General features: G+C 42.5%; 1 protein-coding gene across 2 annotated transcripts in view; it reads right to left on the bottom strand.

Moving 5' to 3' along the window:
- PDE4B (phosphodiesterase 4B) overlaps nucleotides 1–12,505 on the bottom strand; it is a 272,125-nt gene that overhangs the window by 222,060 nt on the left and 37,560 nt on the right. The window lies entirely within an intron of this gene.

Here is a 12,505-nt window from a genome sequence, read left to right on the forward strand (position 1 = left end):
ATGGACCTCGGTTTAGCACCATTTTGCAAACAGAATCATTAATGTCAGATCTGAATAGCGATGTTTATAGAGGGCATGTGCCTGAGCAGCAGCTGCATTGAATTCTCCTTTTTTATGTTTGGTACTTTGTGTTATACCGCTGGGATATTATGATTGTTTCATGTGCAAAAGTGAAAGGAATAGTGGAGGGTTAAAGCAAGAAAACACAGACACCTTGGTTGGAGGGGCACAAGATGCCCTCAGAGGCATGACGCCGGCCATAGCACTGCCAATAACTAATTTCTCCCACTCGGATGGGTTGACAGAGGTAACAATGTATACAGTAAACCCATGAGCTTCATCTCCATCGACATTTAGTGCAGAATTGTTTCTTAATATATCAAAGCTTCCCTGCCTTGACACAGACACAAGGGGTTCTCTAAGATTTTTATTTAAAATGTTCAGTTCAAGAGCAGAGATCTGAATGAAATAAAGCAAAAACCCTTACCCACCTTTTTATATGGCCCGGTACTACCTACCATCACTCCAGTCCCCACTGGGCCAGGAGCGTACAGTGTTCATTTTAGGACATGGTCAGATATCATAGTCCAGTATCAAAATAATGCCAATGTGACACCTGACCCTGAGCGAATTATTTTGATACTGGACTTTGATATCTGACCATGTCCTAAAATGAACACTGTAGGAGCGATTACCTGCCGTTCATCAACTACTGGCCTCAGTGGTCATGTTGGCATGAATGGCTTATGACCGCTAAGGCCTGTGATTGGCTGTGAATGTCATGTGAACCATGAACAGTACGCGACCTGCACAGATTGGAGTGAAGGGGACAGGAGTGGCTTAAAGGGGTTATCCGAGACAAAAAAAATGTCACCCATATGCCCGGACCCCTCACACTGAATCTATTTACCCGGCTCCCTGCGCCGCTCGCTTAGTGAGTGAGGCTTCTTTCTTTATTTCATACGGCCCCCTGACAATTATTATTATATACAATTAAAATCTTGGAAAACACAATTCTGATGCCTCGGCAGTGATGCATCGTTCCCGAACACATGGCTGTTGAGGCCACTGATTGGCTGCAGTGGTCTTGTAACTAAAGACAGGTTCCCCTCGCTTCCCTGTCCGATGGAGACCGCAAGGATAAGCAGCACAGGAACAGAGGTCGCCTGGAAAGATTTATTTTTTAAACAGTCCTGCCTAAAATAAGTTACTTATTTAAGCCAGAAAACCCCTTTAAGGGATCCATCCATACCGAAGATTGAATAACACAGTTTTGTTATTAGTTACCAAACTCCTAAAAATTCACCACAACCTAGAAACTAACAATATCCTCACGTTTTATCTAATCGTTCTACAAACACTATTGAGACCTGACACGTTGATATCATTGACTACATCCACCATCATCCATGAGCCATGGTAACAAGTCACAAAGCTTACCTGCTTACAGTATATCTACAACATGGACAATGCTGGAAAAAAAACCTGGGGGGGGGGGGGGGGGGGGATTACTCTACAAAACCCCTTCTTAGTTCACCAGCTGCCACATGTCATGTTTTGTGGGTCCCTCCAAAAGGTAGATCCTTTATGAACAATTCCACCTACATAAACATAACATGAAAAATACTTACATTGGAATAAGTTATGTCTTAAAGGGGTTGTCTGGGACTGATCCTCAGTATAGGTCATCAATATCCGATCATGGGACTTCAACTCCGATCAGCTCATTGAGAACGCTGCAGCCTCTTCCTCCTGATGATATGTCATGTCCATCAGTTACATGGCCTTTCTGGTGAACTGATTGAGCTGCAAAACCAAGCACGGCCACTATACAATGTGCAGCGCTGTGCTTGGTATATTATGAAGAGGCCGCAGCACTCATCTGAGGAATGCAACCAATTCAAACAGCTGATTGTTGGGGGTGCTGGGAATTAGATCCCCACACCAATCAAATTTTGAGAACCTATCCTGACGACAGGCAATCAATAATTTATGCCCTGTTAACCCCTTTAATCTAGCCATACAGTAGATAAATGTCAACCGACATCAGTGTGACCGGCTGCATCATCTAATATGTATGGGGGCTCCCGATACTCCCTCAATGGCAGGGGAGAAGGATTGAGCACTTGGATCGCCAAAGTTGTACAGCAGTGGCTTACTCTCCTCTCCCCTTTCAGCACACATGAATGCTCGACCAAGATCAGCTTGCATGTCATGTGTATGGAGGAGTTAGGAAAGATAGCTGTTCGGCTAAAGGCTACTTTCACACTAGCGTTTTTGCTGGATCCGGCAGGGTTCAGCAAAAACGCTTCCATTACTGATAATACAACCGTATGCATCCGTACGGATCCGGTTGTATTATCTCTAAAATAGCGGATCTGTCATGAACTCTATTGAAAGTCAATGGGGGACGGATCAGTTTTCTGAGAAAACAGATCCGTCCCCTTTGACTTGCATTGTGGGTCATGACGGATCCGTCTTGCGCCGCATCCCATCCGGTATGAGAACGGAACGGAATGCATTTTGGTGCATTCCGTTCTGTTCAGTTACGTTTTGTCCCCATTGACAATGATTAAAGACAAAACTGAATCGTTTTTTTTTTTCTGTATTGAGATCCTATGACGGATCTCAATACTAGAAAATATTAACGCTAGTGTGAAAGCAGCCTAACGTCTATAAAATCCGTATATAGCTAACCTTACAAACCACTACACCTGTGTCCTCAGTGCACTTTTGGACGAATATGTGACGTCTGTCTATATGCACTACTGGGACATATGGACACTATAGTGGGGGTCCCATGCATGGGACCCTATTCTATGTACCATATACTATGTAACTGCGTTCCTGCTCCAGTGTCAAATTGGTGGGCGAAAATATTTTAGCCACCAAATAATGCCGCCTCCCTCCCAGGGTGTGTCTTTTCATACACAGGGTGTGTCCTTTCATACACTGTAAGGCCTTTTTCTTAAAATTACACCAGTTAAAAGGTTGTGTCCAGACTTCTGCCTCACCCTGTAAACTGATCACAGGATATCCCGCTGCTGTGACCACTGAAAATCAGCTGCAATCTGGTAAACAACCCAAAAAGCAAGTGTTCAATGTCCCTGCAGCGCCACCACAGGGGGAAAGAAGCATTACATGGTTCTTAATGAAATCAATACACTGCCCATCTGATGGATGGACATGCAGGGTCCTCCAGACCACCCTTTTAATGACTGCCTTTTACAGCTATACTAATAAAACATGGCCTTTTATATATTTTCCTACACGTTATTATTCCCCTCCTTTATAATACTGTAGCGTGTAGAGTTCACAGCTGCTTCTAGCAAATGACATACAGAAAAGGCTGCGGAAATTCATCCCCGAGTTGCCAGAGATAATTATTCCTGGCCTGTGGAAACCATGGACATGCGGACAGTAGCTGGAGGCTATTCTTACACTCCGAAATGTCAGCAAATGCAACATGTTAACGGAAAAATCAATGAAGTAAAGAGCGGAAAGTGGAGCTGCCCACAACCCGGTCCCTTCACATCGCTATTTGTGTCCACTGATGTCAGGTCACTGGGAACAGAAATGTAAAGTATTCGGGGGTCCAAATGTGTCTGTTCTATGCCTTTGGTGACAATGTAACGGTATTCATCATCTCCTAGGCACATCACGTCTGTGTTACTGAATCGCAGATGTGTATTTATTATGGCGAATTGCCTACGAGCGGAACAATTTACATTTTACTGGGAACTGACCCCATCATTGTCCTCACTGTTTGATTTTTTTTTTTTACATTTGCCATACTGTGAAATGTATGTCATTCACTATAGTGGAGGCATTATAGTCTAAAAACATTCAATGATGGGGGTAGTAGTTCTATTACAGGTTCTAGTTATAGTACACAGTATTATACAGTATTAAAAAAGCTACCGTATATTATAGTATTATAATAGCTATATTTATGTATATAGGACGCAGTACTATAGTAGTTATATTCTTGTACATAGGAGGCAGTATTATAGTAGTTATATTCTTGTACATAGGAGCAGTATTATAGTAGTTATATTCTTGTACATAGGAGCAGTATTATAGTAGTTATATTCTTGTACATAGGAGACAGTATTATAGTAGTTATATTCTTGTACATAGGAGACAGTATTATAGTAGTTATATTCTTGTACATAGGAGACAGTATTATAGTAGTTATATTCTTGTACATAGGAGACAGTATTATAGTAGTTATATTCTTGTACATAGGAGCAGTATTATAGTAGTTATAGTCCTGTACATAGGAGCAGTATTATAGTAGTTATATTCTTGTATATAGGAGCAGTATTATAGTAGTTATATTCTTGTACATAGGAGCAGTATTATAGTAGTTATAGTCCTGTACATAGGAGCAGTATTATAGTAGTTATATTCTTGTATATAGGAGCAGTATTATAGTAGTTATATTCTTGTACATAGAAGCAGTATTATAGTAGTTATAGTCTTGTACATAAGAGCAGTATTATAGTAGTTATATTCTTGTACATAGGAGCAGTATTATAGTAGTTATATTCTTGTACATAGGAGCAGTATTATAGTAGTTATATTCTTGTACATAGGAGCAGTATTATAGTAGTTATATTCTTGTACATAGGAGCAGTATTATAGTAGTTATATTCTTGTACATAGGAGCAGTATTATAGTAGTTATATTCCTGTACATAGGAGCAGTATTATAGTAGTTATATTCTTGTACATAGGAGCAGTATTATAGTAGTTATATTCTTGTACATAGGAGCAGTATTATAGTAGTTATATTCTTGTACATAGGAGCAGTATTATAGTAGTTATATTCTTGTACATAGGAGGCAGTATTACAGTAGTTATATTCTTGTACATAGGAGGCAGTATTACAGTAGTTATATTCTTGTACATAGGAGGTAGTATTATAGTAGTTATATTCTTGTACATAGGAGGCAGTATTATAGTAGTTATATTCTTGTACATAGGAGGTAGTATTATAGTACTGGACTGATATGGACTGGAACCCTGTTTGGGATCTGATGAAGGTCAGGTTTCAGTATGGAGGCCTCGTGGTGAGCGATTCAACCCCACCTTTGCTGTGGATCTCGGGAGTCGTCACGTATCTGTCACCCCTAGTAGTGATACAGAGGACACTAACCGCTCAGCCATATGTGCAGGACATCCTGTGGCCACATAACGACATGTTGCCTCTTATGGCAGGGTTTGCATCTGGCATTTTTTAAAGCAGGATAATGCTCAACTACACACCGCTAGCGTTTCCCAGGAATGTCTCCACCAGATTACAACACTTCCTTGGCTGCCCAGTCATCAGATTTATCATGAATTGAGCATTTATGGGACCAGCTTTGGCCACCTATAAGTATACAGGATCTACAGGCTCAGCTGCAACATCTGTGGGCAAACGCAGTGCAGGATACCATACGGAACCTGTAAGCCTCCATGCCCAACTATATCTCATCTTGTAACCTGGCTAAAGGCAGCTCAACAGGGTCCTAGAGCCTCCTCTCAATTTTACATTTTCCAAATAAGCTTGTCCTTTCGCTCTAATATTGTAATCACTCACGTACATTTATCATCATTACATTCACACATAGAAAGCCTCATTCAATTCCAACAACTCCTTCTTGGTACATTATTTTGTCAGTGAGTGTTTTTACAACTTTATATCTTAATATTATGTAGGTTATATCTATAGGCAAAACGTGCTCATAGAATAGTTTAAGAGGTTGATATTTCTCAGAGCCTAGAAAAATTATAGCAGGACTGATTTTTTAAAAACCAGAGCAAAGAAAATGTGGAGGAGCTGCCTCTGCAATCAGCCAGGTCACTGCTCTTATGTTCTAAACTACTTTACAAGATGGCAGATGGGAACCATTCCCTCTCTAATAGTTTTCATAAATCATCCCCAATGTGCTCTATCCAAGTGCATTGACTCAGCAGTAGAGCTTCATATGCATGTATAGAGCCAACGCATGCTACAGCTGGTAATGTAAGATCCTATCATCCACAAACACCCTAGTAATGCTTCCCTTATACATTATCACATCTTATGGACTTTGCAAAAATGTACATGCACTCAACCCTTCATTGAGTTCTCAGAAATGTTATGCCGGAGGGACCTACCCTTTCTAACTTTACAAAACTGTCTTCACTCTCTTCCTTGCATCTCCAAACCACTAACTGACACTGCATTGATCTTTTATATGTAAAACAAATGTACCGTACTTGATAGAAAACAGGATGTGTATACTTTTGCAATGGGTTTTAGTTTTTTTTTAATCCAATGTATATAAAATACAATATAACATGCAACTTTGCAAAAAGTTTTAAATTAAAACGCCCCTACTGTTTTGTGTATGCAGCTCCCATGCAGAACCATGTGTCCATGGTTACAGACGTTTTCTGATCCTGCAGTCTTGTGTAGCTTCAACCCTTCATCCCCTCTTCTGGGTAAAGCCACAGACAGCAGGAAAAGGGGCAGTTAGACATGACTGCAGGTCTGACTACACATGGTTTGTTTGTAGTCTGTATCCCCGGAGATGCAGAGCTCTGCATAGAACAATGCATAAAATAGTAAAAGATTCTTAATCAAGACTATTTGCAAAATTCATTCAATGCATTGATCTTAAAGGCGTTGGAGAAATAAAACTCAATTGCAGAAGTATACATACCCTGTATTCTATCACTGGCAAAACATTTTATTTTTACAGTTAAAATCATTATAATGTATGAAAGCTAGTGACTTCTTCAGGACCTGACTACGATATGAAAGGAGAATGAAGGTAGGTTAACGATGGAAGGCGAAGATGTCCACGTGTAGTGTAACATTGCTGGGTTCAGTGGAGTCGTGGCTGGTTTTGCCACCTCCTGGTCATTGGGCCAATTCCCTACCTATTTGCCACAATGCAGTTCCTCTGGGGAGGGCACCCTGCACAGGATCTCACCTCCCAGTAATAAAATGGATGGGACCGACGAGGGATAGGCTGGATCTTGAACTGTCCTATGGAAGCTCCATGGTACATATACCCTCATCACTGTCTCCCTTTTAGGAGACTGCTGTGCCGTGCAGGATTACAAAAACATGGCTGCTTACAAAATCCCTGTCAATGGGTTGTGTCTGGCATTGCAGCTCAGTTCTATTCAAGGGAATGCAATACCTCACATAACCTGCAGACCAGTGTGGCGCTATTTATGGAAGAAAGCAGCAATATTTTTCTAACCCCCATAAAATGAACAGTGCACTCACTGGTTTAGCTGCATTGCTATGAAAAACTACCGTGGATAATGCCAGGTCCATTGTGCCACATTAGCCATATCTGCAATCACAATATCATACATCCAATAAATGTCTACTCAGGTAGATTGGTGTTTAATTTAGGAATGGATAAAATGAGGAAAGGGACAGACAAGACGGCACGCTTAGATACAGGCGCTGCTCATCTCCACTATGGGAAAGCCTCCACCCTCCAAACTGCTCTGCAATGAGCTTTTAGCAGCTGACAGCGAGCCGGGGCTAGTGACAGCCGCAAGATAAAGACTCCATCTGCACCATGGAGACCGTTGTCAAGGGACAGCTTATCTGGACGTCAATAATCTGCAGTTGGTTCGTTGTCCCTTTTAGGCCCCTTTCACACGAGCGTGACGGATTCGGTCCGGATGCGCTTCGGACACATTCAGTTAAAAACGCGCAATTTTGCTCACAAAATAAGTCAGTTTTGTCTGAGATTGCATTCAGTTGTTTTGCGCATTGATGCGTTTTTCACGTTCATGCTAAATAACGGAAGGTTTGCAAACAACAACTTTTAGCAACTATCAGTTAAAAACGCATCGCATCCGCACTTGCTTGCGGATGCGATGCGTTTTTCAAGCAGCTCCATTCACTTCTATGGGGCTAGCGTTGCGTGAAAAACAGTATAGAACATGCTGCGATTTTCACGCAACGCACAAGTGATGCGTGAAAAACAACGCTCATGTACAAAGACCCATTAAAATGAATGGGTCCGTATTCAGTGCGGGCGAGTTGCGTTCACATCACGCATTGCAAACTCGCTCGTCTGAAAGGAGCCTTAAGATACCATAAGCTCCAGATATATTCATGTGACTAATGTAATTGTTATTTGCGGCTGTGGACGCTTCTTAAAGGGCCACACTATGAAATCCTACGTAAATCAGCATCTTCAGCTTCAACATTTTTGGGGTGCACACATTAATTTGTTCTAGCATTTTTTACTGAGAAAAAAAAAATACAGAAAGTATGTATGTTACCAAATGGTTAAAAATGTGCTTATGCATGTACCTGTATAATTGGTGGTAAGCGTTAATAGGCCGTAGCATCCACCACTAGGTGGAGCAGTGTTAACTCTCCCCATAGGGAGGAGGAGCTTAGATTGAGAACAGAGCATTCAGTGTAGAGACAGTGAAGTGTGTAGATGCAGATGAAAAACAGCTACCAGCCACAGAGAAAGCGTAAAACAGGTAAAGAGAAGAAAGACACAAAAAGCATTCCAGTGTTGAGAGGAGGTGTGTGTAAAAGATCTGTTCAGGAGATTCAAGTCTTCTGGTTCCTGGATAAACATAAAAAAGTAGAATCCAGATAGACCCATTACATTACATCCCACCGTGGAAACCTGTAGTACCATTAAATGTGACTACAGCAACCTGCGAAGAGGTGCAGAGCTTAGTGTATTGTCGCGGTGGGGGGGGGGGGGGGGACACACGACTCCCCACCATATAGCGTAGGAAAACGGGGAAGCAGCTAGGCCTTGACACCAGAATAAAGGAGCAGGTCACCTCCTAAAGCTGCCCTAATCCTGGCCCTGACTCCTAATCCAGATGGTAGGTGGGCTTATAAACAGGAACCTCGGACCCCAAGTCGCCCTCAATATCCCTGCAATGGAGGTTAGGAGCAGGAAACGACCTGTTCATCCCAGACGCGGATGAACAGGAGTCTCCACTGACCTAGCTACAAGGAAAGGGACGGCCAGTGAACAGCTACTAGATCGTCAGGTAAGAGCCAAGAAACAACATGCACTTACCTGCCGCGGCCACAACAACCACCGGACCCCCATGCAGACAGGAAGCATGGCGGCCCAAGGCAGAGCTGTTCACCGACTTAGGATTCCCCCTCTGGGGAACCCAGAAACCCTCTTCCGGAGGGACGACAGATAGACAGTGGAAATGTCTAGCAACCATGCTGGAATTCAACACCGAACTAGACAAACACACACCCAAAACACCCAACCACACCAAACAATACAGCAAGTGAGGATGGGAAAAGGACAGAGGGAACAAAGGGGAGACATCATGGAGACATCGAGGTCTAGCTAGGAGGCCCTCCCACTGGACTGATGGTATATCTAGGAACGGCGCAACATTCAAGCTAACACAAAGGCTGGAGGGCAACTGACCTCCTACTCACAACACCAGGATATAAAGAGCCAAGAGGCCACACCCAGGACACACCTAGATCCCCACCAGCCAGATAGTTAACCCCTCCAGCACCAAACAGGGAAGCAGGATATAAGGGGCAGGCACCTACGTGCTGCAACAATCACACATTGCCGCTGGCAACAGCATGCACGGCAACTGTGTCACGGCGAACACAACAGAGGTCATGACATGTATTATAGAAGTGATCAAAAGATCACCCCAAGTACCCTTGTGTGACTACTAAATGGTTAAAAAAGTTAAACAAAGTTCTATTAAATAAAAAAAATCTTCAAGTTAAAAAATACACCTTTTTCCATTGACAAAAGCTGTTCAATGAAAAAAATTTGCAAGTGGAAAATCCCCTCCACTTATTTATTATGCCGCATCCATCTGAAGATCTTATATGTCAGTGTGATTCATCTTAGGATCCTATGTGTCAGTGTGATTATCTGAGGATCCTATATGTCAGTGTGATTCATCTGAGGATCCTGCAGTATATGTCAGTGTGATTCATCTGAGGATCTTGCAGTATATGTCAGTGTGATTCATCTGGGGATCCTATATGTCAGTGTGATTCATCTGAGGATCCTATGTGTCAGTGTGATTCATCTGGGGATCCTATATGTCAGTGTGATTCATCTTAGGATCCTATGTGTCAGTGTGATTATCTGAGGATCCTGCAGTATATGTCAGTGTGATTCATCTGAGGATCTTGCAGTATATGTCAGTGTGATTCATCTGAGGATCCTGCAGTATATGTCAGTGTGATTTATCTGAGGATCCTATGTGTCAGTGTGATTCATCTGGGGATCCTATATGTCAGTGTGATTCATCTGAGGATCCTATGTGTCAGTGTGATTCATCTGGGGATCCTATATGTCAGTGTGATTCATCTGGGGATCCTATGTCAGTGTGATTCATCTGAGGATCCTATGTGTCAGTGTCATTCATCTGGGGATCCTATATGTCAGTGTGATTCATCTGAGGATCCTATGTGTCAGTGTGATTCATCTGAGGATCCTGCAGTATATTTCAGTGTGATTTATCTGAGGATCCTATGTGTCAGTGTGATTCATCCGGGGATCCTATGTGTCAGTGTGATTCATCTGAGGATCCTGCAGTATATGTCAGTGTGATTCATCTGGGGATCCTCTATGTCAGTGTCATTCATCTGAGGATCCTATATGATATAGGATCCTCAGATGAATCACACTATGTCATTGTGAGTCATCTGAGGATCCTATATGTCAGTGTGATTCATCTGGGGATCCTATATGTCAGTGTGATTCATCTGGGGATCCTATATGCCAGTGTGATTCTTCTGAGGATCTTATTTGCGTGTGTCATTCTTACAGCATCCTGTATGTCATTCTCATGGGGATCCCATATGTTGGTGTCCTTCTTCTTGGGATCCTATGTGTTTACACATTGTCCCCTAGTGGTCCTACATATCGTTCCTGTGCCTCTTCTCTATGTAAGCCCATATATTGATGTGTGATCTGTAGTCTGAGTGCAGGTTACTGGAAACTTCTTTTCTGTCTTGATACGTTCCTTGAACACAGAGAACCTTTCCTTTTGAACACAGTTATAAAGCTGGGATCATCCTTTAGGTAATCTGTCAGTAACGAGCATCGATATTCATGATCCCTTACACAGTTTGCATTTTTTTGGTCGGAGGCATATCCCTGCTCAAATGGGTTTCATGCGCTGCGACTAGCACAGAATTTTATCTGCATAAAAGATGTGATCAACAACAAAAAGCGTTTGCTGGTTGATCGGCAGACATGATTACATAGGGCAGGGATCATCGCTCTGTGGGTTTTTAGATCCACCTCACCCGAGATATTTATATTATAAATATAGTCTTTCCACCTAACACACATTTCTGATTTATGCTGCCAAACCACTGACTCCTCTTCATATATGTTACAGTTATATAATTATGACATCTATAACCTACTTTGCACCAGGACCCCCCATGATACTACCTATGAACTGCTGCAAAAACAGGGCTTTCCTCACATTGCCCTCCATATAGTGGTTAGGGAAGCATATAGAGAGTGTCCTCTTATCGCCCACTAATTAACCCTTTCCTTGCACCCAAATCTACTCAAAATCATCTCCTGGTAAGTAATACTGAACTCGTGACTGTTCTGCGGGATGGAAATTTCCAAGCAACCTCCCTGTTTTTGGAAAGCAATGACAACCCAAGTTCAGGGATCCCCAGCACTGGCATCTCATGACAAGTCCAAGAATTTCTTATTGGGTTTACCAGCACAACAAAAATTGTTGGCAGGAGGGTCCTAGGGGCCCGACACTCAGGGAATGGCTTGGATTGCCAGTTCGGCCAATCACTGGCCGCATCAGTGACCCGTTGACCCGGCATTCTAAGCCATTTCCTGTGACCAGCAAGTTGATCGCAGCAGGAACCGATGCAGCATCAGAACAGGGGATCGGTGAATTTTTTATTTATTTTTTAAGCCATTTTTGTAGTTAAAATACATCTTTTTGGAAAAACCCTTTAAAACTCATAAGAAACACTCCCATCAATGTTCCTATTGTAATGTATTGACCAATTAATCCATATAATCTTCTGATTATAAGACAATGCCTTCCCCCCAGCCTGACCATGGCATAGACGGGTAACCTGCGTATACCCAGGGGCTGGGTTGCACTTTAACCTTGACATAAGGTCACACCCAGTGAAGATGGAACAGGTCTATTCGTCTATAGCGTCCAATGCTCCTGTCCTCTGCTACAATGGATCAGCAGCCGCGCTATCAGCATCTTGCAGGCAGGATTGACTCCCTGGTCCTCAGTGTCTGGCTGAAGCAGATAATGGCAGGACAAACATATTGACATTTGTTGAATTTCAGACTCCACCCAAGTCGGCAGCAGAGCGCGTCCACCCCGCACACGGTCACATAATCAACAATTAACTCCCTCCGGTCCACACCTTATAATACTCATTGTCTCCTTCCTTCCACACTAATGGAAAAATGAAAAAAAAAAAAAAAACACAACAAAACGATGGCCGTCACCAATTACCGATG

The sequence above is a fragment of the Bufo gargarizans genome, chromosome 7 (assembly GCF_014858855.1).
Source record: "Bufo gargarizans isolate SCDJY-AF-19 chromosome 7, ASM1485885v1, whole genome shotgun sequence".
Classification (NCBI taxonomy): Eukaryota; Metazoa; Chordata; class Amphibia; order Anura; family Bufonidae; genus Bufo; species Bufo gargarizans.